At 38.5% G+C, this 25,496-nt stretch overlaps 1 long non-coding RNA gene across 1 annotated transcript; it reads left to right on the top strand.

The window, feature by feature from the left end:
* Positions 1-2,236: 2,236 nt before the first annotated feature.
* LOC107182223 lies at positions 2,237-25,150 on the top strand. The gene is made up of 3 exons (XR_001512946.1): positions 2,237-2,298; positions 5,572-5,573; positions 25,138-25,150. It is a non-coding gene; the product is annotated as an uncharacterized LOC107182223 (long non-coding RNA).
* The last annotated feature ends 346 nt before the right edge of the window (positions 25,151-25,496 follow it).

Here is a 25,496-nt window from a genome sequence, read left to right as displayed (position 1 = left end):
AATGTCCCACCTCTTCCATGTCTTCACTTTCACAGTATATCGAACTTGAAAACATCACCTCCAGGTCTGCCTGATTCTCATTCACTGATGGGGGGAGGGTGGGTCCAGCTATTCCTGTTGAATAACAATACAGTGAGTTTATCATTAAGATAGACTTAAAAATAACCCTGAGATTGTTCCCCCCACCCCCTGCTTTCTTTGGCATTAAAATGCCCTTTCTGTTTGTGAAGTAAAGGTGATAATAAGTGCTATGTGCTTTGTTTCTTTTGCTTTCCAGTAACTTTATTTGGTAAAATAAAACATTTCCAAATATATGTAAGTCCCCACTTTTGCGTTTCTTTGAAATGTCTTTGAAACTCTTTGAAACAAATCCTTTACTTTACACAAGGAAACTGAGGCACAGACCACAGACTTGTCCAAGCTTAAAAGCTAAATATTGTTAGAGCCATGAGTGGAGCCCAACTTTCTGGACTCCGAATCTAGTCCTGTTTTTAACATTCCAGGTTGTGTCTCAACTTGCCCTTTTTGTGACTTGAATAAATCTTAGTGCACTTTAATTTTCTACTTTGCAAAATGTGGATAATAGTATCTAACATCTAAAATCTCATTATAGTCCCTTTACCTTTAAATGGGGGAAAAAAGAACATTTGTTATAGGAATCAGTTTATACCTCAGAACTACTACAGCAGTGAGTACATACCTACAAGGAAAGAGATAAAAAGAACATAATTGAAATCTTTTTGTAGGTTAGTATGAAATGTATTCATGGCTGAGTGACTCGTGGTATTTACATATAAACTCCTTAGATAATTATATTACTTTCTGGGGGCTTTAAAGTGATATGTCTCTCTATGGAGGATCAGTCACCTTTAATGTTAATACCTTTTTGTGCAGCTACCTTCTCCAGCTGACATAGTGACAACATTTGATTCCAGTGATTCTCAATTTTGGTTGTACCTTGTAATCACTTGGAAGCCCTTTAAAAATACTAATGCCTAGGTCCCATTCCAGAAATTCTGGTTTAATTGGTCTGGGTACAGTCCCAGATGGTGACTGTTAAAAGCTCTTTGGATGATTCCAGAGGGCAGTCAGGATTGAGAAATACTGCTTTATACAGTGTAATGCAGATTAAGTTATTAAATGTGAACTCTAAGTTCTTTGGACTATCTATTTATCTATCTTTCTACATATTTACCTTCCTACATACCTATAGATAGAGGTTTGGGTCATAAGCAAATAATTCTTGAGCAGTTGAAATACACTTTTGACCTTGGTTATAGCTATTTTACTTAATAGCTAGAAAGTATATAATAGATTATGGTTCAAACAGTTTTAATAAATTTAGGTTAATAACTTGATTTTTATTTATTTGTTAGGTGTACTGGAAAGATAATGTGTTGATATCAGATTTGTGTCTTTGGGAGAGATATCTAAAAGTACAACATAGTTTTTCATAATTAGATAAAATTTTTTAGAAAATAAATTCTCAGATGCCATTTGACTTCTGTTATCTAAACAGAATGAATTTTGACCCAGGAAATCAACCTATTTTTTATTGTGTTTAAAAAATATTATCTATGTAATTGACTACAGTTTGACATAGGTGAGGGATGTATAAATGTGAATATACTTTTAAACTACATGTACATATAAGTAGAAGGTATAAAGGATAAGATGCATTGTTTCAGAGTGTATTCAATTGAAAAATTTTGTAGAACTAGCACAGGTATTGAAGACAAATAAATCAAGATTTAAATTTCAGTTATACTACTTATTAGCTCTGTGATTGTTTTGCTACTTACTAGCTGTGAGGTAATTACTTAATGTCTTCAAACCTGAATGTCATTATTCCTAAAAGATGGATAATATTGGTACCTTACTAGTTGATTAGAGATCATAGTATAAAGCCTCTAGTAAGTTCTGAATGCATAACATCTATCACTATTATTATTGGTGTGACTATTGTTGTTCTTACATACTAAGTAAGGAATAATTTCAGAGGCCCTTATAAACATCCATGAACATATTTTGTATCAGCATGTGTAGGCATGTTTGTATCTATAGACACATACTAGTCATAATTAGAACTCACAAATTTGTGATGTGAATATAGGATAGTCAATGTGGATACACTTTGATCAATTATTATCATCACGATAATCTAGAGAAAAAAAAAGAACAACAATTTTCTCTGGCTATGAAGTGGGAGGAATTTCAGTTGTCAATGAGAGGAAAAGTAAGGTTTATCAGGCACTCAGAAATGATTGGCTAAGAATGAGCCAGAGCTGCCTGGAGATTGTCTAAGAGGAAGTATGGCATTTTATTCTGGAAAATAGGGTCAGATTCTGATCTTTCACACTAAAATGGGCTTTTCTATTAGATCAGTAGTGCTTGTGAAGTTAGAGAGATAGTAAATGAATCTCTCCAGCTTATTTTATAACCTTAAAAAAACACACAGATGAAGTTATGTGATGTAGCAGCACAAAATGCAAAAGTCTTTCTTGTTTAAAATAAAGTTGTTCATATAAATCTTATGTACGCCATCTCCTGTAAGTCAAGCATTTGCCCCGCTTTTGTGAATTATGTCTATACTTAGAATTTAAGAAGTTAAACAGTATGCATACCAGACTTGAGAGATGGGAAATAAAAATTGATATACTGTGTGACACTTGATATAGCACAGGGAAATATTTTTTAAATTCTGAAGGGATGTACTGACATAACCATTTTTAATTCACATAAGGTAACTCCCACTCAAAGTTATTAATGTTTAGAGTCAAGTATTTTTACTTGTTCTAAATAAAAGAAAATAAATGATGCAAATGGTGTAATGCCTCACTGTGAGATACTGAATTCATTTTATCCACCACCCAATCCATTAAGAATATGTTAAAGTCGTAATATTTTATAACAAAAGTTAAGGAACTCACAGGTCAAAGTAAAGGATAAAGTCCTCTCTGTCAGGTCAAGGTCATGACTTTTGTTAAACATATACTTTGCTGGAAGATTTTCCTCTTAAAACTTGTACAGATGAATTTGCTATGTGGCTGGGATTAGGGCGGATGGAAAGGGCTTTCAGTGAGGCTGACTTGGCTGTGCTTGAACATGTTGACAAGGTAGACAAACTATTCTAAAGAACTCCAACAGGCCAGGTGTATTTTGAACTGTAATAGCATCCTTCATTTCCCAGCCATGTAAAAGTTGGTTCCTACTTATACATAGTTGTATTATTCATAGGAAAATGGGGAGAGGAAGACCAAGAAAACTGATTTTAGTTTCAATGGATTGTCTAATAACTTTTGTCCCCCTTAAAAAATTGTGTTGAAATCAGAGTCTAGTTACCTATGCAGAAAAGCATTCCTTCTGTACTATGATTCAATAAAAGATGAAGTAAATCATAGTTTGGTGATTTTTAAGCTGGATGTGGCAGAATCATTTGGTGATGTACAGAGAATTAGTGAAGTACAGGCACTTCAGGATTAGTATAATTGAATGGTGTCTGAGGAGGCAATAAGGGACCTGAAACATCAAGGAGAGGAAGCATCTCCAACTGTCGGTTGCGGTATTTGTTTGTCCTAAAGGACCTTTTTCATTCTGTGGCTGTCAGCTCCTCCTTCCTCCTCACTTGCCCTTCACTGGGAATCATAAATGTCATGATAGCTCTCAGATAATCAGTTTAGTAGTTGGAGGTTGGGGTTTGAAAAAATCAACATGGAGTTTGAAGGAATCAACATGATGGAGAGGAAGAATGTGCACCTGGAAAGGAAACTATCACCTTGCTTAGTGATGAGTGATGGAGGTTTAACAAAAGGAAAAACTAGATACAAGTTTTCCTCTCTGCCATCCTCAGTGTGATTCTTGTAATGGGTGTGCAGATGGGTTTCTAGATTTTATGTTTGAAGGTAGATGGAGTGAAGACACCATTAGATGACCTGATATTCTTCGTATGTGGAAAAGCCCAGAGGAACAAGCACCTGTTAGATAGGAGTATTTATTATTGGGTTTAGCTAGAGCTTAGTCTTAGACGATCAGGTAAACCAGGTGAGAAACATAATGGTAGAACAGACACATAGTCTACTTTTGGAAGAATTTTCTCAAAATTTATCCTTTTGTTGAAAATATTACAGATGTCCCCTCTTTTTCCCCATGTTGATCCCCTCCTCCTCACTCCTATCCCCTCCCCAGGCTTTCATCCCACCATTGTCTGTGTTCATGGAGGAATTGTAGCTCTTGTTTGGAATTTCTATAATTCAAAGGTGAAAACCAGGGCAAAGAAAAATAAAGTTGGGCTCTTGAAGTTGGCATCCACACAATAGCGGTTTTTCTGTTAAGATTATTGGATTTTGTGCAATTGTGGACTGTCAGATACATTAGTTTCTTTCATAGTCTCAATTTTAGAGTGGAAGTACATCCTTGGGTTCCTAGTGATTCCTTGTGTGAGGGAAGTCCAGATGATTGGCAGTCCAGTACAAGAGGTAATCTGAACACCATGTTTGGGACCTTGGCCTCCATGTCATACAGTAAGACTGGGCCCTGGCTGTAGAGACTTAGATTTGTGATACACTGTCTACTTCAAGTGGTTAAGAGTACAATGTTTAAGGCAAATGTCTTTGTGTAGTAAAATTATAGTTAAAATATTTTTTCTTGTTTTAGTTTACTTCAAAAATTTTTTCAAACATATTGCTTTTGTATAAGAAAAATATTATAAAAATCACTCAGTTTATTATGGTATATGTATGTGATGAGCTGTTATAGACTTTAAAAATTATATTCATGAATTGTGATAATGTTTACAATATAACAATAAGTGAGAATAAACCCTAGAACACAATCATGTAAATACAATAAACTATCTAAAAATAGGCATTTATAAAAAGACTGGAAGAGAATGCATTGTAATTATTATTTTATTTTTAAAAATTCAGGTAACACAAAAGGAGCAGGCAATTATCCTTTAATTTTGTGATCACCTCTGGAATCGATGTGATCACCAATAGATCACCAACTCTTGCACTTGACTGTCATATCTGATTTTAGGTTGCTTAAATACAGTTTCCAATGAATAAAAACAAGGTCTTCAGATAGCTGGAAAAAATATGCAGCTATAGATCTTACCAGTGCTTTCAGGCTATTTTACTGATATCTGTGCCTGCTCTATCTCTTACTCATTTTCCTGAGCAACTTTGTTCAGGACACTGAATTAATTCCACAGAATTGTATGTTCCAAGCCCAGGAAAAGAGAAGACAAGGAGATGATTGATTGCTAATCTACTTTCAGCAGAACTTGTTCTCCTTTCTATTGAAGGTCCCAACTGGGAGACAAAATAGAATCACAGAAGTGTAGCCTGGCAGAAAGAAGGCTAGATGTGGATTCCGGATGGCTGTGCCTTGTCTTTGTTTTGCTAGTGACTTACATGATCTCTGTCTAATTATTCTTCTGCACTAATTCTCACTTTCCATATATTTAGAACAAGGATCATTATACAAAATTATTGCTGTAATTCCTTGTGACTCTGACCTCCTGTGATTCCAGATGACGGGAATTAACTCCGGTCCTTAGAAAATGGAGAGCAGTAGGTAGTCTTGCCTACAAAGCTTTCAGGCAAATGTCATGTTTGGCCACAGCATAAGCCATGTCCATTTAGCAATGTTTGCATTTTAAACCATTGAAAGGTTTTGAATTATGAGGTCAAATTCATGTTTGCTTTGTGGGGTATTGTGATGGCTTGCAATGCCTCCCACATGAAATGATAGCGATGGGGGTTTTTAGAAAAGCACATTTAAGGAAGAGGGCCCTATAAATGCCTGCTTTCAAGCCACACCTAGCACATTTCTGTAGCCAATGACAAACTCCTGGCATCGGGGCTGTATAATGGAAAGGGTGACACAAACTTAATTTTCGTGTTGCAAGTGTAATATTATAATTTTTTTTGGGGGGGGGGATCCTTATAGCTTTGCAAAGTATTAATTGCAGGAAATTACAGCATATTCTAGTGAAGTATTATGTCAGTGGCATATATAGCATATAACACCTTTTCCCAGTCTCTCTTGTTTTCACCCCAAGTGTTGCGTTTTCATTTGAAAAGAGATGTGTTAAGTAGTTAGAACTTTGTCTGACTGTGGGGGTGGTGCTGAGTGTGGCTCAGACTGTCTGAAAACAATTAAGCTGTGAAGGGGTGATTTCTCAGTTATGCTTCCTAGAAGTGGGTTTACTGCTTGAAGCATAATGTTGATGTGGATATTCTGTTGGCCATTTCCTCATTTCTAGCTTGTTAGGTTTCATCTTCTAGTCCTAATAAATTTTCCAGCTACAATTTATTTATTGGTTTGCAAGATAAAAAACGAGAGAATTTCATTTCTGATGTGTGGTAGAGTTTAATATGGCTTTCCGATTTCCTCCCATTTTGTTTGAAGTAAATAGGGTAATTACTCACTAAAATTCTAATATCTTTCAGGGCTTTAGGGATGAATCTAAAACAGAACTATATAATGTTTTATTTAAGCAAATCCATGTTCTTATTAGGCGGTTCACCTTAATGTCATTTTTCATAAATAAACTTTGTTTTATTTTTTTTCAAGGGTTACTTAATTAATTTTGTTGTACTACCACAGCCTGACATCTGCATCTGCTAAGGCCTGCAGGATATGATTTGTGGTTTAAAAATAAAAATAAATTATTATTTGAAAAATGGTAAATCATTCAGAAATGATACATAAAAATGAATGTAAAAGAGTCCGATGTGCTTCTGTTTTTGTTTCCTTTTATACTGAGCCACATGCACAGTTATGTGTTCGCGCAAAGCATTTGTGCCATACATCTGATTAATATCGAACTGGGTGTGAGCCTGTTCTGCAGAATCTGCTGCAGCGCTGGCTTCTTGAACTGCTTCTGGTCTCCATTAATTGCAGGGCTTCTCCATACAACCATTGTGTAGATCTGGTTTTACTTATCAAGTGTAGATCTGCTTTTTCTCCTCCTGCCGAGCAAGGTGAAGTGCCTTGAGCTACCAGCTTCTTAGTATTTGGGGGTTCAAGGCATCTTGGGGATTGAAGCTGTCAGCTCTGGAACCCCCAGTGTTTCTGTGCAAAGATTAACATTGCTAGAGCAAATCTTTGGTATGTTTGCTCTACATACAATGCAGTCAGGTTAAGCAAGTATTTTACTTTTGAATAAAGTCTTTATTTTAATAATTATGGACATATACTCATTTCCCCACAGCCCTTTCCGACCCTCTCTACTTGGGATAAGAGTAGGTCTAAACTGGTTGTTCGGTTTTCAGCATAGCCTTCATGTTTTCTCTCAGGGGAGGAGGAGGCGAGGGAATGAGGTAGGGGGACAATACAGAGGAGATTTCTATATAAAAAGCAATGCTGCCTTTTCTCCTTAAGAAGGCTCTATTTTTTTGGAAATGAGAATGTGTGAAGGGGTATTTTTGTTGGGTCTATAAGAAGGCCATTTCACTTTCCTAGTAAAAAGAGCTGGCTGTTAAGTAGTAGTTTTAACCTCCCCCCTAAAAAAAACATGTTTGGCTGCGTGTTCCAACCAGGCAAAATGTGTTGAATTTAAATGGGACAGCAAGCCTATCCCATTCTGGTCCTCTTGTTGTTGTTACTGTTGTTTTTCCCAGAGCTAGCTTCTGAATCTAGGTTTAAAAGCAGCTGGGAGGTATACTGGTAATTCACAAAATGCGTGTTCTAAGAATATAGGAAAGGTATCTGGGATGAAATCTAAGGAGATACTGCCTCTTCCTTTATGCTACCAGTGTTTGGGAACATTCTCATTACCTTTTTGACTGAAAAAAATCTTATTACATTCTGAAAACAAACAAACAATAGTAGGTTTTGTGTTTGTGTGTGTGTGTGTTAATTTAACTAACTAGCTGTGAAGTTGTATAAGAGAAAACACTTTGAAAAATGGTCAGAGCTCTCATGTATTAAGCAGAGCAGATGAAATGATTTATTGGGTTTTATACGCATTCTGTAAAGGGTAAGCATTGCTAACAGAATGAGTGGCAGCCTCTGGGAGCTGAACAGGCCCCAGGGACTAGTCTTTGTTCCTCTGGTCTTGACAGGCATGTGTCTCTGTTAAATGAGAGCTTAATTTCTCTCATATGTGAACAATTTCCAAGCCCAACAAAGGCAGCCAGGATGGGAGCTATTTAAAAGAACCAGCACAGGAGGAAGCATTCTTGAAGAAAAGGGATGCTAAAAGGCTAATTACTCACCATGGCTTAGCAACTATTTTATTTTTCCCTGAGCAAGGTTTATTAACATGGATCTGCCACTTTTTAAAAAAAACATAAACACACATTAGAATTACAAGGTTATATTTTTATTCTTTGTGAAATAGCCATTTGCTGATCTCTGCTTACTGAAAAGAGGTGCCCCCATCAGCAGTGGTGGTGTATATCATGGAATATTAATTCACTAGAGGGGGAGGGGAGAGGCTAATATACTTTGGATCCTTTCTCTCTCAAATGGAAGGAATTTAAACTATTTACTAAGCAGCATCCTTGGCTACTGTGAACCCTTTCTTTAGATGGTAATTGCTTAAAGTGTAAAGGGGATTTTTATTTCAACATTTTCTGTGGGTGTTTCAAACTATGATTTGTTTAGTTTGCCTCAATTTCTGGACTCTGCTTTCTGGGGAAAATTCCATATTGTTAAAGAGGCATATGTAGGAGGTTACAGGTATATCTCCACTTACCTTGTTTTTGTAAACTGGATTATTTTTCCCTTTTGACTTATATTATAATCCTCATTAACACTTTATCTTAATTCTTGACTACTGATCTTTAAATTTCTGTATCTGTCCTCTCAAGCTTGAAATTTTTTTTCAGTAGGTAATGACCTATAAATAAACATTTAAATGTATTTATATGACAACTATTATATTATGACTAGAGGCCTGGTGCATGAATTCGTGCACATCAAAAGGAAATTAATTAGAAGAAATATTTTAATATTGCTATTCGCCCTTTTTCTAGAATAGAAGTGTGAACCAAATTCATGATCAACAATGACAGATCAAAACACACACATGCGATTGGTGCCAGCGAGAGGCATATATATATACCACATGTGTGAGTCAGCGTTTATTTTTAAATTGCCAGTGAACGTCATAGCTACTGGCCGGCACTTTGCATATTACTTCTTTATTAGAATAGAATAAACTTGGTTAATTAGACCTGCTTTCTGATTTAGCTAAAATTTTTCCAATCCAGTGTAGCACCTCAACTTCTCTTTCAAGTAATTGTCAGCAGCACAACAGTATATATCAACACAAAGCAGATTATTATTATAGATCACACAGGGAGAACAAAGAGTAAAATATTTAACTGCAGCAGTGTTTGACTATATTCTCTGCAGTGAGAAAACCTGAAGTCATTTTCAAGGTCCATCATTTATTACTTGGGTCAAGTTTCTAAGCTTTCTAAATCTCTGTTTTCTGACTAATGAAAAAGAAAATAGGATTCTACTGGGTCTCCTACCTACTTACTCCAGGACTTCTGTGAGGATCAAATGAGATGAGGCACGGGAAAATGCTTCACAGACATTTGGTTAAAGTGTAAAATGTTTCCATCTGGCTATGAAGCAAGTGGTGATCCTGACTGCAGAAACTGCAAGGAGGCTAGTTGCTAGGGAGAGGAAGCCGGGTGTTGCTATGTGATGTCATTACCGGGCACCCACAGCCACCATTCCTGGGCTGGGCTGGGCTGTGAGCCGCATTTTGTGCCATGGGGTCTTGGCAACATCAGCTGCGATTTGGTAGGCTGTTGCTCTGGGGTGGTGGCAGGGCCTGTGTCCCACTTGGGGAAGCCAAGTGTTACTTTGTGGGCACCATATCCATGGTGCCGTTTGTTGTTAAATGGCCAGTGTGCATCATGGCAGCTCCTGCATTGAGTGTCTTTCCCCCTGGTGGTCAGTGCGCATAATAGCAACTGGTCCATTGGTTGGACATTTAGCACATTAGCCTTTTAATAGATAGAGGTAAGAGTACTTAAATATGAGCAATAATCACCTTTTTATTTATCTGTTTTGAATGTTTTTATAACAGACACACCAATTATTTAAGTTGTTCATAAAGAAGAATTTTGAAAATGAATGGTGAACTTATAATTTATTTTTTAAGTATATTTTTATTGATTTTTAGAGAGAGAGGAAGGAAGAGGGATAGAGAAATAGAAACATCGATGACAGAGAAACATCATCAATTGACTGCCTTCCACACACCCCCTACTGGGAATGGAGCCAGAAACCCAGGCATGTGCCCTGACTGTGAATCAAACTGGTGACCTCTTGGTTCATGGGTTGACGCTCAACCACTGAGCCACACCATGCAAGCAGAACTTATAATTTTTAAAATATTTTTTATTGGTTTTAGAGAGGAAGGGAGACAGAAAGAAAGGTGGAAATATCAATGTTGAGAGAGAATAACTGATTGGCTGCCTCCTGCATGCCCCACACTGTGGGGATCAAGCCCGGGCATGTGCCCTGACTAGGAATCAAACCCTGACCTCCTGGTTCATAGGTCGATGTTCAACCATTGAGCCACGCTGGTTGGGCATAGTACTTATCATTTCTAATGAACACGCTAAAATGAATATTGAGGTTCTGTAGCCAAATTGGCTCTTGGTTTATTTTAGAACTAAAAAAGGTGACCTAGGTTTTCTTGGTGATCATTAATAATTTTCTGAATGACCTTTGGCAAATCACTTTATCTCTAGGACCTCAATTGCCTTATATGTAAATGAAGGATTTCCCCCCAAATTCTGAATTTCTATGTTTTAAGGTAAAAATGGATCTCTGAAATAAAATACATAACATGATTTCAGAGTACCTACAATAAATTTGTTTAAAAATCTCCCCCCCGAAACATTATTACATGTCTACATTTACATTTTTTAATATAGAAATATCAGGACATCCTCCAATATGGTACCTTGACTGGCATAAAGCCATATGTGCAGTAATACCACTGCATGGGACAAGAATCTACTGGGTATGACAAGCTTTGTGTGGCATAGTAGAAAGGGTGGGAAAGCTGCAGATTTTATTTATAATGATGGACAGCTGACAGATAACTCTTTTGCTTGTATCTGATTATCAAAGAGGTCTTTATGAGTGGAATCAGATCATTTCCACCTGTGTGGTTATTTCTACTAGTATATAGATAGCTCCTGAAAGTGTCTGAGCCTTGTGTATAGCCACGGTGATCTATCTCTGAAGGAGAATGGGGTGGTATTTTTATTAAGAATATGAATGGATGACTGTGTGACTTCAAGAAGAAAAAAAAGTAAGTCATTTTCTCCCAGGTGGTTTTTCTTAGCATCTTTGCTTGCTACCCAGAAGTACTGTGGTTTTCATAAGAAGCCAGGTTTTAGTAGAAATAACACATGTCAAACCACTTAAACTAATGACTAGGCCATCTTTGTTCCCGATTTGGAGTACATTGGAATATGAAAAACAGTAGGATCTTCAGAAATGAGAGCCAAAGAAAATTCTAGAACCCTTATTTCTGACATGAATTAATTTGATTAAGCTTGCTTTCCCTTTTTATTTAGGGTGTTATCCAAAATGAATAGTTAATATCATTTCTTTATAAATTGCACTTCTCTTTATATTTCCTATTCTTAAAAATGAATAATCACTTCAAGTCATACTCAATACCTGTTTTTCCTTTATGCATCATAGAACTACAAATTCTAGTCCAATTCACCTCCAAATGTCTTATATCCATCTTCTGTTTCATTCCTAATGTTACTAACATGATGTAGGTCATAATTACCTCATGCCCAAACTGCTGAAATATAGTCTTAAACTGTCTCTTCACCTTCAGTCTACCTCGCTCCACTTCACATTGCACAAATATTCTTCCTAAAGCACACTTTGCATTGTATTTCTCTTTTGTTCAGAAGTCTCCAATGGTGTCTTGTTGCCTGCTATTTTTATTTATTTAACAAATTTTCATTGAGCACTTGTGTTTCTGACACTTTTCTAGACTTTGAGGATATGGCAATCTACAAAAATCTCTGCCCTGCTGAGCTTACATTCTAGTGGAGGGAGGCAGACATAAATGAGAAAAGTAAAATTATAGCATGTTATAAGAATTGCTATGGAGGAAAAACAGAAAAAGCTGGAGGAAAGTGGGAATGAGATACTGCAATTTTAAATAGTATATTTGGTAAGTCCTTATGTAGAAGGAAATATATGAGTGAAGACCTGAAGAAATTTAGGAAGCAAGTCATGTGGCTATCTGAAGTAAGACCCTTCCAGGTACAGGGAATAGCATATGCCAAGACGTATAGGTCAGGGGAAACAATCTCTAAGGAACATTAATGGGCAAAGTATGGCTAGCAGTAGTGGGAGTAATTTTGGGGTGTGAACAAAGGGGAAAAGAGTAGACCATAAGAACAGAAGGGGCCTTTTCACATCATTTAAGCACTTTGGTCTGTAAGTGGAATGGGAAGCCATTGAAAAGAATGTCGTGATCTGATGGGTTTTAACAGAATCATTTTGCCTACTGTGCTGCAAATAGACTGAAGAAGGCAAGAGTAGAAACTTGAGAGGTCAGGAGAAGGCTATTTAGGCAACTTGGACCAGAGCAGTGGACATAAATGAGAAGTGGTTAGATTCTAGATATATTGTAAAAGTAGAGCCAAAAAGATACAGAGTGAAAGGGAAATAGGAAAGTTAAGGGTGACTTTAAGGATTTTGATCTAAAGAACTTTAAAAATGGAGTTGCTATTCACCTAGCTTCTGCCATTCATTGGGAATATTGTAGAAGCAGGTATCTACAGAGGGTGAGGGTGAGGGATTGTGGTAGGAGGTGTGCAGGGAAGATAAGGGGGGGTGGATTGGAAGTTTATTGTTGAATTTTTAAGTTGAAATACTTATTAAAGATTCAGGTGGAGATGTTGAAAAGGCAATAGGACATGGAACTCTGGACTTCATAAGAGAGATAAGGACTAGAAATGTATATTTGGGAGTGTCAGGGTGGATGGTTTGGTAAAATTCAAATTCTTAGCTTGAGTTTCATGGTTCTCCATAACATGGTTCCTATTCTAATTTCTAGCTTTACTTTTTGCTAGCTAGTTAATCAAACTTGTTTATGTGTTATCTCCTGAAGATGATTTGTGTTTTCTCATCTCTAAGTCAATTGTCAAATATTTTTTCTTTCTATTTGGGGAAAAAATGACCATTTTATATATACCCTTTCCCCCCTCACATTGATCTTTGCCTTTTAAAAGCCTAGAATTGCATTAAGGCTCAATTCCACGAAACCTTTTCCAATCACCACCATCCCTCTTCCTGGCCCCATCTAATCATCCTTTTCCCTTCAGAGCCTATACAGCCCCTTGTGTTTTTCTTAATTGCATGCACTATGTTTTAGTTATTTATGCATGTTATATTCCTCCTAAAGATCACAGTATCCTTGAAGACAGAGATCATATTTATTTTTATAGTACCAACATGCTCAGCTTGGTGCCTTGTATATGGAGAAGGTTCAGCGACTATTGTTGAATTGAATAGTTGAAATCTTAAAAATAATTTTAAGGGACAAAGGAGACAATAAAAATTACTCTTTCTTCCTTTGAGTGCTCATCATGTAATGAAGCAAATATTGCAATTTTTTTCTGAAACAAATTATAGTAAAATATTTAGCTCATGATTCCATGAATTAAATGGAATGATCTGACTGAGGTTAAAACTATCAAATTTGAAGACAGAATATGTTGGTGAATCGGCTGTCCAACTCCTGCCTGATTATATTTGGTAATCTTGATGAAATAAACAGTGTACCTACTCATTTGTGGAATATAATGAACAACATAAACTGATGAACAAAAATAGAACCAGAGACACAGAAGCATTGAACAGACTGTCAAATCTCAGAGGGAAGGTAGGGGAGGATGGGAGTGGGGGTAAGAGATCAACCAAAGGACTTGTATGCATGCATATAAGCATAACCAATGGACACAGACAGTAGGGAGGTGACGTCATGTGCTGGGAGGTGGGAGTGGCCAGGGAGAGGTCAATCGGGGAAAAAGGAGACATATGTAATACTTTAAACAATAAAGAAATTAAATAAAAAGTTAAAACTAAACAGTGCACCTTTTATAAATGAAAAAAAAACAATTCTAGTAACCTGTTTAAAAATTATTTTATTTTTTAAATTTTTAAAACAAATATTTTATTGACTTTTTACAGAGAGGAAGGGAGAGAAATAGAGAGTTAGAAACATCGATGAGAGAGAAACATCGATCAGCTGCCTCCTGCACATCTCCCACTGGGATGTGCCCGCAACCCAGGTACATGCCCTTGACCGGAATCGAACCTGGGACCCTTCAGTCCGCAAGCCGACGCTCTATCCACTGAGCCAAACCGGTTTCGGCTAAAAATTATTTTAGTTATCTGTTTGGATTGACTCATGTAAAAATGCTTTGAAAGAGCATATATGACTGTGAATGCATTTATACTACAAAGTTTTAGTACTCTTTTTTTCTATCTTTAAATTAGTGAATAATTTTTATTTATAAAAAATAATATTAAGTCCTTAATATATAATAAGGGATTTTATAAGTTCTTTACAGATGTATTTAGGCCTTTAAAATTCTTCATTCAGCATTATTGAACTTTTTTATGAACTTTTTTAAATAATGTTTTTTAGTGGTGAGTGTGTTAAGATCACACCTTGTATGATTTTAAAAAAAATAGAGGAGAGAGAGAGAGAGAGAGAAACATGGATGTGAGAGTGAAATATCAATTGGCTGTCTCCTTCATGCCCCCTCCCAGGGCTTGAGCCCCAAACCCGGGCATGTGCCTTGACCAGGAATTGAACCAGCAACCTTTTGGGGCATGGAACAATGGCCAATCAACTGAGCTACACTGGCCAGGGGAGCATTATTACAGTTTTTGAAAGTAAGTAACGCTATGGTTCCTTGGGGAAACTTCAGAAAAGAATAGTAAAAGCTATGGTTTTTACAGACTAAATTTATTATTTGGTCTCTTTTTAAAGCTTTATATCTTTTATAATTCTTGCTTATATTTTGTTAAAACCAGAAATCTTGAGAGTGGTAGATTTAATCCAATTCTTTAAACATTTATTAAGTATCTTAGTACTAAGCTGGAGATACCAGGTGGAAAATATTATATCTCTGCCTTTAATAAGCTCACAGTTTAGTAAGAGAGCCATCTGAAAAATAATCATGTCAAATAAAATGTGTTTTTTCCCATTTAATAATATTCTTTAATTAGCTTTGTTAACTGATCATAGCCTAAGGATTTTAGCTTTATCAACATCAAAGGCATATCCCTTAAATATGATGGTGGTATTTGTGACTTTCAAAGTTATCACACCAAGAATAGTAGCATTGGCTGGAACGCCAGAGAAAATACACTGAAAATTATTCCTTTAAAAGTAGATTTTTAAAGAACTGTTTTACCATTTGTTATTTTAGTAATCAACTATAGGAAAAACCACAGTTAGCAATAAAGAAAAAAAAAAAGAAAGAAAGAAGCAGTTAATTCAGCCTACAGCCTACACTGAATATCTGCTCTGTGTAACATGACTGAAACCTAGGTGTATGAAGGCCATATAGGAAATATGAGACATACTGTTTTTCTCTCAAAGAACTCTTAAAGGAGCCAAGAAAACAAAATGTTCATATATTTTAAAATGTGAGAGCGATTACAGAGCATCTTGTCAGCAAGTACAAAAACACTGGCTGTAAACTAAATGGCTAAATGCTACAGGTCCACCAACTATAATGATTCAAAGTAAAAAGTTACAGACCAAGCAAGAGAGTGCTTTGCAAACTTCTTACTTGCCTTAAATTGAACACAGAGTATAATGTACTTTTCAACAAGGTACCGTTAATGTGTTATTTGAGAATTTCTAGAGGCTCAACTCTTTGTCTTGCAACCAATCTGTTTCAGAAATGGAGGGCCTTAAACACATTAGCTGGTTCTGTGGTTGAGTCTGTCACAAGTATACCTGTCAATGCCCCAAATGTTTCCCAGAGTACATACTATATCCCACATGATCAGCTGCAGCTCACAGGAGCCACAGAGGAAGAGTCTGCAGGTTGTTATCTTGCTGGGATTAACATTGTCTTTGGGTTTGCCTTAGAAGCCAAATCCATGTGGTGTCAAGGCTCTGGGAGAATAGTTTAACCTATAACTTATGAGGACTTTACCCAAGATTTATTGGCAAGATTTGTTTTTCACTTTGAGGGAGAGATACTTTTTATTTTGAGATTTGATCTGGAAAGTTTGTGTGGAAAGAATGTTTTCCTCTCTCCAGTTTTTGTTTCTCCTGAGATGTTGGCTGAGAAAGCCTGGTTTAGACCTTTCTTGGTCAGATATATATTTTATCAGTAGTTTTAATCTTTTTTTTAAGATATATTTTATTGATTTTTTACAGAGAGGAAGGGAGAGAGATAGAGAGTTAGAAACATCGATGAGAGAGAAACATCGACCAGCTGCCTCCTGCACATCTCCTACTGGGATGAGCACGCAACCCAGGTACATGCCTTTGACCAGGATCGAACCCGGGACCTTTCAGTCCGCAGGCCAATGCTCTATCCACTGAGCCAAACCGGTTTCGGCAGTAGTTTTAATCTTTTTAAAAATATCTATTTTTATTGATTTCAGAGAGGAAGGGGGAGGGAGAGATAGAAACATCAATAATGAAAGAGACTCCTGCATGCCCCAAATGGGGATCAAGCCTGAAACCCAGGCATGTGCCCTGACTGGATATCGAGCTGTGACCTCCTGGTTCATAGGTTGAAGCTCAACCATTGAGCCACTGTGCCCAGGCAGTAGTTGAAATCTTTTTGATATGCTTCTTTTCTATCATTTACTTCTCCTTTTAAAGCTTTCATATATGAAAGGTATAACAAAAAGAACTATAGGGAAGTCAGCTGTTTGTGCTGGAAGGGATCCTATGGATAACCAGATCACTGACTTGCAAGTTTTATTCAGACTAATAAAGTAAGACGTGTATTTCACAGCACTACCTGGTACATGTATTCAGCACAACACATATGCAGATATAACAGAAACAAATTTCACTAAATGATACTTGCCTTCTACATGGGCTCTGCATATGAGATCTTTTCTATTTCTTACTTGGTCTTCTCTCCCTCTTTTTTCACCCTCTTCTCTAGTACTCTTCTCCTCTTGTCACACAATCTATTATTTTTAACTTTCTTGATTTTCTCTAAATACCTTTCTTCTCTTCACTCACTTTTTACTTTTTCTCTCATTTCTTTCATCTTCTCTCTACCTCTATACTCTTTGCCATCTCTCTCCTCCTTATCTCTTTTCTTTATATTTCCCCTTCTTCTCTTCTATTTTATTATATTTCAAAAATGTTAGCTCTGTTCCCATTAATTGTTCACAACCACAAAGTTTGGAAAACACTGACCCAGGTCAAACCACTTATTTTCCACATTAGGAAACTGAGGCTCATAGAAATGGAGTTTTCTGAGAGCACATGTTATGTCCTGGAAACACCTAGTTATTAACTAGCTATAACAGAGTTAAGTTTAGAATATAAGGTTTTAAAGATCTCCAAAGAAACCAAAACATTCCAGGTTACATGGTTATCTTACTGAACTTCTGAACTGAATTCTCTCTGTATTAAAGAATACAACATATAGCTAGTTGATATTATAAGCAAGAATGTCTAAGTAAAATTGTGGAATTTCTTACAGCTTGAGTTGACAAGGTTGCTACCATTAAGAACTTAAATTTTTGTTTTTTTCTTGCAAGCAACAGTTATTACAATTATGTATAAAAATTGAAGGAGTTTAAAGGCCCATTATATATAATTGACAAAATCCTTGCATTAAATTTAAGACAAAGAAGCAGGAGAATCTATTGATGTATTTTCATAGTTCCAGGAAGGGGTATGAGGGTAATGACTATGAGCAACCAGAGTCTGATAAAATAGCTATAAGTTCAGCCACAAACATATCAGTTAGTATGTTTGAACAGGGAATATCAAAGAAACATCTAAGACCAAGGTCAAGTGAGAACAACAAAAATCCTAAAATTCATTTTTTCAGTAAATACTGCCAAGTGTCAGGTACTATGGTATGTCAAAAGACAGAAAGAAAGAAGACTGAGAAACATTAACATATGTGGTAGAGACCTGACTTGACTAAGAGTGGTAAAATTACTTGAAAGGGGTGTAGACCAATATGGTTACTTCTAACATAAAGATAGTAAGAAGAAGAATCTTTAATCTTTATATTGAAGTGGAGTCATTCATAAATCTATCAAAGAACATGGAAGATATACTAGCTGTTGGAATGAAATTATAGACTAAGGAGAAAAAATAGTTGTGGAGTATTTCATTTTCTTAAACTAAATTCTGTTCAGACTTCTAAATTTTTCTTCCTCCCTGAGATCTATTAGAAGTAATGATTGGAAAAGCACACTGAGCCCAGAGGGCTAATTTCTGGTTGTGAATTACTTGACAAAATTTCTAAATTAGTAAAAGAACCTTTGTAAGTGAGCTTCTTTTTGAATTCTTCCATTAATTCCAAATTCTCAGCAAAACTACAAAAATTTTTAACTCTTGATCCAAAACCAATGATATTGCTTAATTAAGTGACATCTAGTTATTCTATCTAAAGAATTAATGAGTTTGGGCCTTTAAGCCTCAAAGTACACACTTACTCCTGAGCTTCCGGCTGAGTTGGATGGACTTTTGTTCAGCCAGGATAGTTCAACTTCTTTTTGTACCAATCTGGTTTCTTCCTCCTTCTCAATTACGGTGTTGTCCCTCACAAATATCTTGTACCCTAAACCTTCTCTCTATGTCTGCTTTTAGAGAATCCAACCTGCAGCACCCCTATACATATATCTTAGTATTATGTCATGGCATTTCTTAAATGATTTTTTAATTGATTTTTTAGAGAGAGAGAGGAAGGGAAAGGAAGAGAAAGAGAGAAACATCAACGTGAGAGAAAAACGTCAATTGGCTGCCTTCTCCAGGTCCCCATTACCCCCAACCAGGGATGGAACCCACAACCCGGGCATGTACTCTGACCAGGAATCAAACCAACCATTTTTCCGTGCATAGGATGATGCCCAACCAACTGTGCCACACCGTCCATGGAATTTTTTTTTCAGATCTTGCTAATAATATTGAGCCCTGCATTTTTGATATGATAGTCCCCTTTTATTATTTTCCTCTAATGATTTTGTCTATGGCTGACTGTTTTGAAAAAAAAAACGACACTTCATTTGTTGTTTTGCTCCATCTTTCATTGCCTTTCCCCAAAATTCTTCCATTTACAAATATTGGGTAATGAAGTTTTACCTACCCCATTATCAAAAGTCTGATTGTTCTATATGAATGAACCAGGATGGGAGGTTTCCAGACAGAGTGTCTGTACAAAGGTCTACAGGGATGAATGACATTGCATGTTGGGGAACTGCAAATATATGAGTTTCTCAGGAAGTCTGGGATGTCATGCAGGTGTTCAGGTATGGCGAAATGAAGCTGAGTTGGAACTATGTACTAGCTCTTCAAGGGTCTGTATGACAAATTGAGAACCATTCTTTAGAAAATTTATGAAATGAAATGAAATATTTATTTCAGAAAGATCACTCTGATCACAATGTGGAAATAGTCTGAGAATGCTGACAGTAGAGTCAGAGAGAACATTTAAGGTCCTATGGAAGAAGAAAAAGTCCTATCCAGAGGAGAAGAAATGACGGTATCTGAGCAATGGCAGTGGTAGGGAGAACAGAGATGAGATGGATTTGAATGATGCTGAATAAATAAAATCTATAGGATTAGTAATTGATTGGAAGTAGGGGGAAGAAGAAATTTAAATGAATCCTCATATTTCTTCATTGATTGATAGAGGTGACAGCTCTGTTTAAAAGGATTGGTATTTCTTTAATTTCACAAATATTAATTGGGTGAATACTATGTACTAGGCACTGTTACAAGTACTGATAATATACCAGTGAACAAAATTGACAAAGTTAGGGGGGCTAAAGACTATAAATAAATAAATAGATAATATTATGCAATGATGAGTTCTATGGAGAAAAAAATAAGTTAAGGTTAAGTACGCATAGAGAGGTATATATTACTAATTTATAGAGGTTAGTCAGAAAGATCTCCTTAAGGGAATTATTTGAATAAGTTGAAGAATGAGACATGGATATTAGGGTAAAAGTATTCCAGGAAAAAAGAAGCACATTACAAAGTATGTGAAGTAGGGGTATGTTTGGCACATTTTAGGGGCAGCAAGGAGGCCAGTAGAGATAGAGTGGACAAGGAAAGGGGAAAGGCGATATGTGGTGAGGTCAGAGAGGTATGGGATAGATCATATAAGGAAAAACACAGGAAGATGAGCAGATTTGAGGGGTTGAATGAGATGAATTATCCAGGTAGGTATGCATACTAGATGTTGGACATGTAGGTTAAAAACTTGGGAAGGGCATCTGAGTTAGAAATTCAGATTTAGGTATTATTAGCAAATAGCTGATAATGAATTTGTACAGAAATATAAAGGTGAGAGGAGAGTATGAAGCAGAAGCTTTGGAAACTCGAACATTTAAAGCATGGATTGAAAAAGCAATGTGAGCTCATGATGGAGATAGCAAAGAAGAAGCAGTGGAAACAACTCTGGTAAACTTGTTACCAAAAAGTTGGTAAAGGGACTAACTGACTGATCCTCATCAGTTCATCCCTGTCAGAGTCAATCATGAAATATTTATTGAGCATCTACTACAAAGTATCACAATGAATATAAATGCAATAGGATGTAAAACAGTAAGGTGGTAGACAAAATTTATTTAAACCTATTCATTTTGTGTGTGAGACAACTATAACCAAAGAGTAAAGTGACATGCTCAGATTCACATATGAGGCAGGACTGTAATCCAAGCCTTTGGATTCTTCTTTCTGCTCTGTCCTAGTCCATTCAGGCTGCTGTAACATAAATGTCACGCACTGGGTGGCTCAAACAGCAAACATTTATTTCTCACAGTTCTGGAGATTGGGAAATCCAAGATTGAGGCACCAGCCGATTCAGTGTCTGGTGAAGGCCCACTTCCTGGTTCATTCATGACTGTCTTCTTGCTGTGTCCTCACATGTCAGAAGGATTGAGGGAGCTTTCTGCTGTGCCTTTAATAAACGCACAAATTCTACTCATGGAGGCTTCACTCTCATGACCTAATCACTCTCCCAAAGGCTCCATCTTCAGATACTATCACCTTGGGCACGAGGATTTAACACAGGCATTTTAAGGGGACAAAACATTTAATCTACAGCATGCTCTAATTTTTCAAGTGAAATGCTATTGATTCAGGCCTCCTCATACTAAGCAATGCAGTGGAACTTTTTTTTTTTTTTATCCTAAGTGCAAGTTCCACTCATTCAGTGACTTTGTTATGGAATACCCTAGAGCAGCAATGTTCATCTGGAGTGCAGCAGGAAGCACACCGGTGTGCCGCAAGGATTTTTAAAAGATACAATATGAGGCCCTAGCCAGTGTGGCTCAGTGGGTACAGCATCACCCCCACGGACTGAAGGGTGCAGGTGGGATCCCCGGCTCTGGTCGGGGTGCATGCCGGAGGCAACCAATCAGTGTGTTTCTCTCACATCGATGTTTGTCTGTCTCTCCCTCTCCCTTCCCCTCTAAAATCCAATGGAAAAATATCCTCAGGTGAGGATTAACGACAACAAAAACACAAAAAGAAAACATGCAATAATCTGACTATGTAGTCAGGGGCACTGACCTCTTTCCCCTTAAATTGTCAAAAACTGTCAGATAAAATGACAGAGACACGTGCTTCCTGGACTCCGTGGCCGTGCGTGTCGCGCAAGGAGGCCGCGATCTCCTACAAGCAGCTCCGCAGCTCCGCGTGTGCTCAGCCAGCGGAGTCATCCTCGTAAGTTTTGCAAACTCAGAAACGATGGTTTGTCGTCTTTCCAATAACCAGAGACACCTGCTTCTGGACCGGGACAGCCGCCACGAGGTCGAAGTCACACAGGTCTCGGCCGTGCAGGTCTCCGTGGAAGGCTTCCCCGCCGCCGGAGGGGCACCGCTCGTCCACGTCCACGGGAAGTCCCTGCGGCCCCGCGAGACTTTGGAGAAACAGACGCGTTCGGCGACCCATTGCGGGGCGAACACCGTTTGTTCATGCTCCGAACAGCTTCCGGCCTGAGAAGCTGCCTTTTCTTGTTGATCTTAGGTGGTTGGGAGCGACCCAGCTACCTGACCCGCTCCGCTGTGTTGAGCATAACCTTTGCCGTGTTCTTAGGAGTCCAGGTTTCCTAGAGCAGCGGTTCTCAACCTTGGCTGCACATTAGAATCACCTGGGAATCTTTTTAAAATCCTGACTTCTGGGCCTCATCCTCCGGAAATTCTTTCTCTTTGTTATGAGGTGGGGCCACAACATTAGTAACAAAGAAACAGAATTTCCGGAGGATGAGGCCCAGAAATCAGGAACAGCTTCCGGCCTGAGAAGCTGCCTTTTCTTGTTGATCTTAGGTGGGTGGGAGCGACCCGGCTACCCCACCGCTCCGCTGTGTTGAGCATAACCTTTGCCATGTTCTTAGGAGTCCAGGTTTCCTAGAACAGCGGTTCCCAACCTTGGCTGCACAATAGAATCACCTGGGAATCTTTTTAAAATCCTGATTTCTGGGCCTCATCCTCCGGAAATTCTTTCTCTTTGTTATGAGGTGGGGCCACAACATTAGTAACAAAGAAACAGAATTTCCGGAGGATGAGGCCCAGAAATCAGGATTTTAAAGATTCCCAGGTGATTCTATTGTGCAGCCAAAGTTGAGAATCGCTGTCCTAGAAGGTTCTGATCCCTCGTTTCCTTCCTTTGTTCTCTCACAGGATGATCCGATGTGATCCGGCCGGCCCTAGCCTGGTCTGCAGGCTCCTTTACTGCGGCCCTAAACAGGGGCCATGCAAACCTTTGATACTTCACTACGGGGAAGGAGTCAGCTGTGTGTTTTGTACTTTTCACTTACTGTTTCACTTCATTAAAATAATTGTACAACAACAAAAATAAATAATAAATCTGTAAAAAATAAAAAATGAGGAGACAACACAACAATAGCCGCCTGGTATGAATGACTCAGATCAGCTGCAGAATGTTAGTAATTAGTTTCTGTGTGCCATGAGATGAAAGGGGCACTCGGGAGTTGTGCTCATGGTACGGGTCCCTGCACTGTGGCCCTGTAATTACGTTCTTTGAGGACTTCTGTAAATAATTGCCTTGGATTGGGTCCAAGCAACTTCCTATTGAGTTCTGGTGTGTACAGAAAGGTGTCTCTGTGACTTGCCAGTGTGTTTGTTTGCTTAGTGATGACAAGGATCACCAAAGTCAGGAAAAAACCTAGAAACCACAGCCTCTAGCCCAGCCACGAGGTGAAAATCAGAGCACCTTGTGTACAACCAAATGCCTGTGGAGTTTCCTGTGCCTGTAACTATTCATGGGATATTATAACTGGAATCTTTCGGTGGCAGGTGACAAAAGCCCAAATCAAACTAGATGCAAAAGGGAATTCATTAGCTCCTATAAATAATCATTTCAGGGAAAGCCTCAGGCATGGCTGGTCCCAGTGCAGGAATCTCCCTCCATCTCTAGAAGCTCTTGTCTTCCTTTTTGCTAAAGTCACCACGTTGCAATTCTGTTTAATCATCTCAGGCAAACAGAGGCCCAGCTCTTGGTCAGAGCCCATTCGGAGAGTGGTGTGCCGTTCAGGAAGTCATTCTCCAAGTAAGGAGTGAACAAAAGCAAGGGAACCAGCGCTGGGGTAGCAGGAGCCATCTGCCCCTGTGGAAAGAAAAATGTTCTCCCTGGCATTATTTAGAATCATTCATGTTAATAAAAAGTTCACTGACTTTTAGTCCACTTTTATTACTGTTTTTAAAATTAAATCTTTATTGTTGAAAGCAGCACACATATCACACATGTCCCCTTTCTGCCCCTCCTCCCCCATTGGCCCCTTCTGGCCTGCCTATGGGTTATGCATATACGCATGCATGTTCTTTGGTTGATCACTCTATAGACCGCATACACCTTAGTTCCTGCGCTCAGGACAATGGCTCCCACCTCCCACTCCTTGCTGGTGGCTTCCAAATATCTCTCCCCTGGTGGCATCACCAGCTGCCTGCAGGAAGGACATTTCCACTTAAATACCCCCCTAGGTCTGATCCTGAACTCCACCTTGCTTCTCCCCCTGTGCTCTGTCTCAAAAGGTGCCTCTATCCAACAAGCAGTGAAGAGAGTTATCATGAGATTGCACCGTCTCTAATCTTTAATCAAGTTGGCAAGGGCCTCCCTCAAACTGCTCTGTTCTATACATCCAACGGGGCTGACCCAACATGACCTGACATGGACGCTGTTCATTCACAAATGTCCAAGACACAGAGTGCATGCTTCCCCCAGCCACTTCTCAGACAAGTAAAGGAACAAAGCATAGGTCACACTTCTCACTTCTTGCCCTCTGTTGCCAAGTGGACGCCTGCTTTTGAGGTGCCCAGGCCTGGAAGTGTCATTCAAGCATTCTCTGAGTGGCCTCCGGTGTGTGGTTGGCAAGTCTTGGAGCCCACTGGGGTAATGGAGGCAGAGCTTGGGGCTTAAGAGAACCCCACAGAGTTCAATCATTTTTGAAATTTATCTCCAAACCTGACCCCTAGCTTCCAGAATTTCAATGGGACTGTTTGGATTCATTTCCACAACACCCCAACCTTTGCCACCCCCACCCCCAGTCCTGACAAGGCTAGTCCCAGCATAATATTCATTAAAATACTTGCCAAGTGCCCAACAGTTTCTTTTACATTTACACACTCACCTGTTCTTTCCTACCACCCTGTGAGGGCTGGAAGACTCATTTCCTCACCTTAGAGAAGAGGAAATTAAAGCTTAACGAAATGAACATGACTTGGCCAAGATCCCACAGCTGGTGGGTGGGGGAGCCAGGACCCAAACCTGGACCTGTGTGCCAAGATCTCATGTGATGCTCATTGGCAGGAAAGAATGTCACCACCCTGGGCAAGGCTACTCCATTTACAAACACCTACCCACCCCCATCAAATTAGCACTCTTAGAGAGCCATCCCTGTGAGTAACAGAGTTAAGTTGTTACAGAGTGGCTGGTATAAATTCATTTATCAGGTTGCCCCCTGAGATCACAGCAGCAAGGATGTGGGCATATTGCCAGGAAGAAAAGGAAGGTGCAGGCAGGCAGCCAAGTACCATGTGGAAAGGGGAGCCTCTCAAGGTGGGCCCTCGTGGAGGACGAGCACCTGAGGGCAGGGATTCTTAGAGTAGAACCAGGATCAGCCAGAGGACAGTAGCCTTGCCTCTCTCGCTATGTCTAGATTCTCTCCCCGCAAATAGGAACAGAGATCAAGGTGCAGGCATGACCTCTCTGGCTGCATTCACCAAGGCCAACTGTGCTCATCAGAAGGACAGACATGAGCCTTAGCTGGTTTGGC

Source organism: Myotis davidii, unplaced genomic scaffold (genome assembly GCF_000327345.1).
Source record: "Myotis davidii unplaced genomic scaffold, ASM32734v1 scaffold73, whole genome shotgun sequence".
Lineage (NCBI taxonomy): Eukaryota > Metazoa > Chordata > Mammalia > Chiroptera > Vespertilionidae > Myotis > Myotis davidii.
This window is presented reverse-complemented; position numbering and strand designations above follow the sequence as displayed.